Raw genomic sequence first — 8,215 nt, 5'->3', positions numbered from 1 at the left:
TTTCTGTGAGTTCTGTGGGATGTTGCAGTCAATTACTGAGTCTCGTTGGAGGAGCAGAGAGGCAAAGTGGCTGGTGTCAGAGACGGATTGGTACAGCCAATTGGAAAATGTAGAAATCTCGGATATTTTTGAGGTCTTGCTCATAGGAATAGGCTTTGTGCTACATTTTATATTTGAGTTATGCACCCATCATGCTATCATGTCTCAGGCTATATATAACCCAGGGAGTTAAGCATATTCTACTAATTTCTTAGGACAGAAAAATGAACTACACTGCTGGGTAGCATGAGTGTATGTCATGAGAGTTAATTGAATTTATTACTGAGAAAAGAAAAGAGTAAGTAACTGATAAACTTGGAAGCAGGAATTGTGAAAGATGGATTCTAGGTAATTGTGCTAGAGAATGGTAGAAGGATTCTAGAAGCAGAAGCACTTTGTACTATGAAAAATGCAAAAAAAAAAATGAGTGATCTAGGATTCTTTTTGTGCCAGTGACCAGTAACACCAATTGTCACAGAATTGGTTGTGACTCATGGAAGCCCCCATGTGTCAAAGCAGAACTTGGTTTTCAATTGCCATTTGTTTGAAAGCAGATTGTCAGGTCCTTCTTATGAGGTGGATTTTGATGAACAGTTGAATGTGATAATACCCAGGTACTAAGTGACAGGTAACTCTGCATACATCAGCAGACAAAAGAATACAGTGGCAACTTCTAAATCCAGCAGTCAGCTTGAGGCAGTGGGACAGACATTGCCACCAGAATGAGATCTACTGGTCTCTAACTTGGTTCTGTAGACTTTACTGAGCACCCTTTCCCAATTCTTACCTAGCTTGTTGTCTCGTGGATGTCTGTTGGCTGCCCAATTCTTACCTAGCTTGTTGTCTCGTGGATGTCTGTTGGCTGCCTCAGCTACTGGCATCCTTTTTTTTTTTTAATGTCCGATACAGAAAGTAAGAATTTTTTTTCTTCCAATAATGAAGCCTAGGGCCTCTTTGGTTTAAGTGAGATTACAAGGCAATTGCAGTGGTCAAAGGGTGGGTGGGACGCTTGTAGGACAGATGACTCAATATCTACCCTAGCTCTCACCGTCTTCTTTCAGAATCACCTTAGAATGTGCATTACTATACACTTTTTCTACTGATGCCTTTGGATGATGGTATTGTGGAAGAGTATTGGGTATCCTATGGAGATACTAAAAAGATAAACAGATCTCTCTTGGAGGAAGGGCAGCCAGTGTGCTTCTTTGAGGCAAAGACAGTGAAACTTCCTCTCACATACGTTGGGTATATTAGTAAGAGATCCTGGTGCTTGGAAAATTATGTCCTGTTGGGGAATGTAGAATATCAGTGAAAAGAGAGGCAGAGTCTCAAGGACAGAGGTTGACACAGTGACGACAATCATGGGTTTGAGCGTGACCCAGATCGTGAGGATGACATCGGACAGGGCAAGGCTCTGATCTGTTTTTCAGAAGGTCACTGTGAGTCATAGACAAACAGCAACAACACTAATAAAAGCGACAGCTTGTACTGTGCCTGGAACAGCAGGCAGTGTGGAGCATGGTCTCCAGGACCCTCTGCGTTAACATCACCTGAGCATTTGCAGAGAGGAAATCCTTAAGCCCCACCCAAGATTGACTAAATTGGAAACTCTGGGAACAGGGCCCAGAACGTGTTTTAACAAAGCCTTGAAGACACTAACTTGTGTGTACCTCAAAGTCAGAAAACCCTGGGTTTAAAGAAACCAACTTCTCATAAGAAAGAGGCCATTTGGGAGGGAGAATAATATTTTTATAGCAATGATGGCAGTTTAGCCAAAGGTCAAATTAGATGAACTTGTAGAATCTGTGAAATGCCAGAAAAATAGAGGGAAGAAAAATAAGTGCAAGAGAGATTGTTGTGTGCTGTCTGAGCATGGCTATTTTGACCCTGCAAAAATGGAAATGCATTCCTGTCCCCTTAGAACACATTCTGTCGTCCAGTCATAATGCATTGTAAACAGACCATATTAAAACAAACAGTTCTCTCTGGGTCTTTTTTCACTATTTGCTCTAAATAGTTATTTGGTAATACATATTTTTCTGTTTTGAAGAGTCCCTAAATAGCAGAGGTCTCTTGGTTCGGAGAAGCCAGCTTGTGCCTCCAAGTGCCAGAATGTTGGTGGAGTTTTCATGTTACTAAATAAAGAACTGGAGTTAATGTCGACCCTGGGGTGGCACTGGGTTCTCGACCCAGTAAGAAAATAAGGAACTAACAGTTTCCCTCCTTTCCTCCAACCAGAGCAGGTCTTAGACGGAATGGCACCGGCAGCGGACTGCCACCCTGTGTTTCCGCTTTCTTTCCTTCCAGCCATTTACCTTTCAGGATGCCTGAATTGATGAACTTTGTCACAGAATTGGACACATGTGCTTTTAAAGTTAGATAGATGATGATGATGCGGTTAACTCTTGTCACACAACCAATAAATCCCTCTAAGATGAAAGGTTTTCCCACCAAGCCCACGTCTTGAAAGGCTTACCATAATAAAAGGTCATTTTGAGCCCATGATCCATGATGATTTTCTCGTATCACCTGTATTGTCTTGAAGTTAGACTGGCAGCTTTGGTAATTTGCACTTTCACTTCTTCCATGTGGTAACTTTCACTAGCCCTGAGCTGACAGTGCTATGCTATAAAAATCTAGTTGCCATCAAGTAGATTCCGAATCTCTGCCATCCACGTGCATCAGGGTAGAACTGTATGCTGTAGGGTTTTCAGGGCTGATTCTTCAGGAGCAGATTGCCAGGCCTTTCTTCTGAGGCACTTCTGGGTGGAGGTGAACCTTCAGTCTTTTGGTTAACTCTTTTTATTATCCAGCGACTCCTGTGATCTTCTGACTCACACTATATTTGAACAGTGACTGTGATCCTACAAAGAAGATGAGAGGGTTGAACAGAGGGCTTTTTAGCACCTCATATTATGTATGTCAGGGAGCTTTGGTGGCCTAGTGGTAAGAAGCTGAGCTACAATCCCAAAGGCATGTGGTGCAAATCCACCGGCTGTTCTGTGGGAGAGGGATGGACAATTTCATTCCATTCGATTAACTGCCTCTGAAAATCCACCGGAAGGTAAACTATGGGTCACTTCCAACTCTATGGTACACAATAATATCCTGTAAATGGGCAATACACTCATAGTCTTTGTATATGTCTATGATCTGTGCCCTAACTGGAAGCTGGAACATCTCATTGAAGAACAAAAGAGCCATCAAAAGAATGAAGCAACTACCTGCCACTCTCCCCACGCACCTGCTGCAGCCCATCATCACCCTGTGACTGAGTTCTAGGTTCTGGGTCTGGCTCTTAGTTTTGTTGACCTGCTATTTCTGGAAGCATGATTAGGGCTGTGGCTGGAGGAGTAGGAGGGCAGGAATGAATTAGGCACCACATATTGAACTGTAAAGATTCACTACATTTATTAACAATCCTAAATTATCTACTATGGTGAGATAGGGAGTTCTGGTGGCCTAATGGTAAGGAGCTGCACTGCAATCTTGAAGGCAGGCAGTTCGAATTCACCAGGTGCTAGGCGGGAGAAAGATGGGCAGTCACCTCCTGTGTGATTAAAACTACCTTTGAAAACCTGCTGGAGAATCAGCTTTGGGTCAGTTCGAACTCAAGGAAGGGTACATGACAACAACATGATGAGATAGAGACAAATGATACTTTTTTTTTTTTTTTTTGGTTTGGTGTGTTTTTCTTTTTTTTAAAGTTGATTTTTTTTTTTTTTTTTAATAAAAAAGATAGGAAAAAAAAAAATTTTTTTTTTTTTTTTTGGTTTGGTGTGTTTTTCTTTTTTTTAAAGTTGATATCCAAGTCTTCCAGCTCTGTTTATTAAAAAAAAAAAACAACCTTGGTGGCATGGTGTGTCATGTTTTGTGCTGCTAACAGAAAGTTCATCAGTTCAAATCCACCACCAACTTGGTGGGGAAAAGACGGTGAGTTTTGTCTTGTAAAATTTTATACCCTTGGAAACATAATGGAGGGGTTTCTGTAAGTGAGACTTGACTTGATAGTAAGAGGTTCGATTTTATTTTTGTTTATTAAAAAGATGAGCTTTTCCCTCCGTTGCTCTGAAGTGACACTTGTCATAAATTAAATATGGTTTGTGTATATGTATATATGTATATCTATTGCCTGTTGGCTGTCCTTATGCTGACACCATACTGTTTTAATTATTATAGTTTTATGACACACATTGACATCTGGTAGTATAAATCCTTCAGCTATATTCCTCTTCTTCAAGATTGTCTTGGCATTTTGCATTAAAATCAGCTTGTAAACTTACACACACACACACACACACACACACACACACACACACACACCCCTAATGGGACGTTAAATGCAACTTTATTGACTCTGCTATTCAATTTGGAGAGAATATATCCTCATAGTGCTTTATATGGAGAAAGTCCACATATAATGTTGAGTTGTTGAATCAACAAACATGATATATCCCTTAATTTGTTATTTAGATTTATAATTTCTCTTAATAACATTTTGCAATTTCTTGGTAAAAGACTTTCATATTTTCCACTGAGTTTGCATCCAGGTCTTTGATATTTTGTAATGCTGCTGTGCTACCATTTTTAGCATCTGACTTTCTCATTTTTGTTGCTAATTTTGTCCAGTAACCTTACTAAGTTTACTCATGAATTTTAATAAAACATCTGTATATTCTTTTGGATTTTCTATGCATATAATCACAACATCTTTGAATTATGCCTTTTACTTCCTTTTGTATAATGTTGTCATCATTACTTGATTAAAAATTAACGCCGGCTGTTGAGTTGTTTCTAACTCTTTGCAACTCCGAGGCTGTAAATCTTTAAAGGAGGATACTGTTCCTCTCATTCTTGAGGAGAAGTCAGTGGTTATGAACGCCTAACCTTTAATTTGAAGCCCAACGCATTAAACACCAGGCCACCATGGCTCCTCATTAGTGGACTTGTTGTGAATTAAAGGCAACATTTCTAATGGAAGCTTGGAGCTAAGCCTAAGTAAGTTTTAACAATCTAGTTGGCAGCACCATGATAGATGGAGAAGAGCTTGAGGTTGTTAACAGTGACAACTTGCTTGCCTCCGCAATCAAAACTCTTGGCACCAGCAGTCAGGAAATCAAAAGACAAATTGCAATGGGAAAATCTGTTGTCAGGGACCTCTCCAGAGCCCTGAGAAGCTACCATATCAATCTAAATAGTAAGGTGAGCCTGACCCAGGCCATGGTCTTTGCAATTACTTGTTATGCATCAGAGAGCTGGACAATGACTAAGGATGATAGGAGAAGAATCAATGCCTTCAAGTTGTGGTGCTGGAGAAGAGTTTTGAACATACCATGGATCACTAAGGAAACAAATAGATCTGTCTTGGAGAGGATGAAACCAAGTTTCTCCTTGGAGGCTAGAATTTTGAAGCTCAGTCTTGCATACCTTGGGCACATGGCCGGAAGGGCCCTGTCCTCAGAGAAGGACACCATGCTCAGAATGGTGGAGAGAGAGCACAGGAGAGAAAGACCTAGATGAGATGGATTGATAAAGTAATTTGGGCAATGAGGGTTGGTGTGTTGAAGTCAGTGAGACTGACTCAGGACAGGGCAGGCTTCAGAGCTGCTGTGCATAGGGTTGCTATGGGTTGCACGTGACTCGATGGCACATAACAACAACAACAGTGACTATAGAAAGCCTGCTTTATTTATGATGAGTGAAAGTCAGGATTATTCCTAAATGGTGAACCATGGATCTGAACCCTACCCTATCTTTTTCCACCCTCATCATCTCAGATGTACTTGAGCCTGTTACTAGAGTTACAGTGTCATGTCAATCCATCTCATTGAGGATCTTTTAATTTACTGACCTTCCAGCTTTCCACACATTGTGCCCTTTCTCAAGGATTGGCCCCTCTTAAATACATGCCTGAAATAAGTGAGATGAAACTTCACCAGCACTGCCTCTAAGGAGCACTCTGATTGCACCTCTCTGGAACATATTTGTTTGTTCTTTTGGCAGTCCATGGGATGTTCAGTACTGTTCACCCACACTACAACTCAAATGCCTTCTTCTGTCATCCTTAGTCATTGACCAAATTTCAGATGCTTAGCAAACTGACAAGACCATGGTTTGATGCAGGTACACCTTAGTTTATAAACTGACAGTGTCATTCCTTAACACCTTGGAGAGGTCCTTGACAGCAGACTTTTTTTTTAGCTTTATCTAATTGACTAAAAATTATTCAGAGCATTGTTTCCCAAAGTGTTCCATATGCTCTTCTTCCTAAATAATCAACATGCTAAGTGGGAAAGGTATGGAGTGCGTGGAATTAAGGAAGAGAAAAAGAAAAAAAACCAACAAAACACCCTACCAAAACAGCAGGCCTACTGCCTTTGTGACACTTTCGGCTTTCAGTGACCATCCGTTGGATTGCCGAGGCTGTAAATCTTCATGGAATCTGAGACTGCTTATCTTTCTCTTGTGGAGCCACTGGTGGATTTGAACCATTGATCTTTGGATAAGCAGTACACCATGCTACTTACTGTGCCCCCAGAACTAGGGATGGGATGGACTTTGGATTGAAACAAAGTTTGTTTACTCAGTTACTGCTCAGAGGTTGGTTTGTTTACAATATGCTTTGCAAATGCCCAAGGTGGAGAAGGTTGGATATAATAGTGTACAGAATGAATTCAAACCGCATTCAATCTTAACTTTTTAACAAGCTCAATAAAAATTCCTCCTTGGTATGAACCATGGGTTTGGGGATGCTGGAAGAATGGGAGTGAGGAAGTGCTAAACGAGACAGCACTAGATGAAATGATAAATTTCCCTTTTCTTTCCACTCTTTATATTCACTGATGTCATGTTAAAAAATGTTTCTGGTTTGAGTGTTGTTTTTGGGTTCTGAAGCTAATCCCTTGGCAGAAAAATGTCTATAGAAACTAAGCAACCAAACAGACTGCTTGAAGCTACTCCATTCTCTTGGCATTTAGCACAGACAATGGGAAGAAGACCACAGTGGTAATTGCTACCCTGGGGAAATCCCTTTCCTAGGCCCCTGATTTTTCTCCTTTCTTCGATTCACCTGAGAGCTTGGCCGTCCAGCAGTGACTGATGGTGGTGGCGGAGTTGAAATGATCCTGGCATACCTTGAACCCTCCTAAAGAAAACTTTTGTCAGTCTTTTCTTAGATAATAAGCTCCAAGGAGAAATTATACTAAATCATATCCTTCATATATTTTCTTTTCTTCAAAGGCATCCTTGTATTAGGAAGGAGGTTGTAAAGACATAGCTTTTCAGGGAAGGATGCAGGGATGCTGTTGTCTTTGTGTACTGTTGACTTCAAAGCCGATCCATAGCTGACCCTCAAAGTTAATCACGTGGAAGGAGATTACCCATCTTTCTCCCAAGGGGCAGCTGGTGGATTTGAACCATGTGCCTTCAGGCTTGCAGCACAGCTTCTTACCACCAGGCCACCAGAGCTTCTACTCTCATGAAACTGTAACTCTCTGGTGCATCAGAATGAAACTTTCTGTAGTCTTGATGTCATCCTCGCAATCACAGGCATGCTAGAGTATATTTTTGTGCCTCCTGTGATAATCATCACCAAACATGATGTCTTCCTCCAGCAGCTGGTCTTTCTTGGAGACATGTCCAATCCAAGTAAGCAGTGATGTTGTTGGGAGGTACTGTAGTGGGATTTCAAACTCATGCAGCAAACTCACACTGACCCTAAAAGACACAGTAGAACTATCCCATGGAGTTTCTAGACTGTACTTTTTAGGGGGGTGGGGGGAGAGTTACCAGTTATTTCCCCCGCAGAGTGCTAATTGGATTCACCAGTCAACTTTTCACTTGGTGGCTGAATTTCTTAACTATTTGTGCCACCAAGTGCTTCATTATTCACTTAACATCTTTGAAAACACAATTAGATTAAATGATCTCTTTCTCTTGGAACCACAGCAGCCTTGTTATTGAGTGACTGCTGATGCATGGACGTGTGTGTGTGTGTGTGCGCGTGCGTGAGCACGCTTTGGAGTTGTAAGGCGTCAGGGGATGTGTAAACCTATATTTAACCTCCTTAGGTCCAGAACAAACTAGCAGTTCCTTGCACCTGTGGATGTTCAGTGGGAATCTAGTTTCCTATTTGGCTGCACTAACTTACCTCTTTAAGGCACAGTGTCATCAAGGC

Source organism: Elephantulus edwardii, unplaced genomic scaffold (genome assembly GCF_000299155.1).
Source record: "Elephantulus edwardii isolate Elephantulus edwardi_28Jun2011 unplaced genomic scaffold, EleEdw1.0 scaffold00346, whole genome shotgun sequence".
NCBI lineage: Eukaryota > Metazoa > Chordata > Mammalia > Macroscelidea > Macroscelididae > Elephantulus > Elephantulus edwardii.
This window is presented reverse-complemented; position numbering follows the sequence as displayed.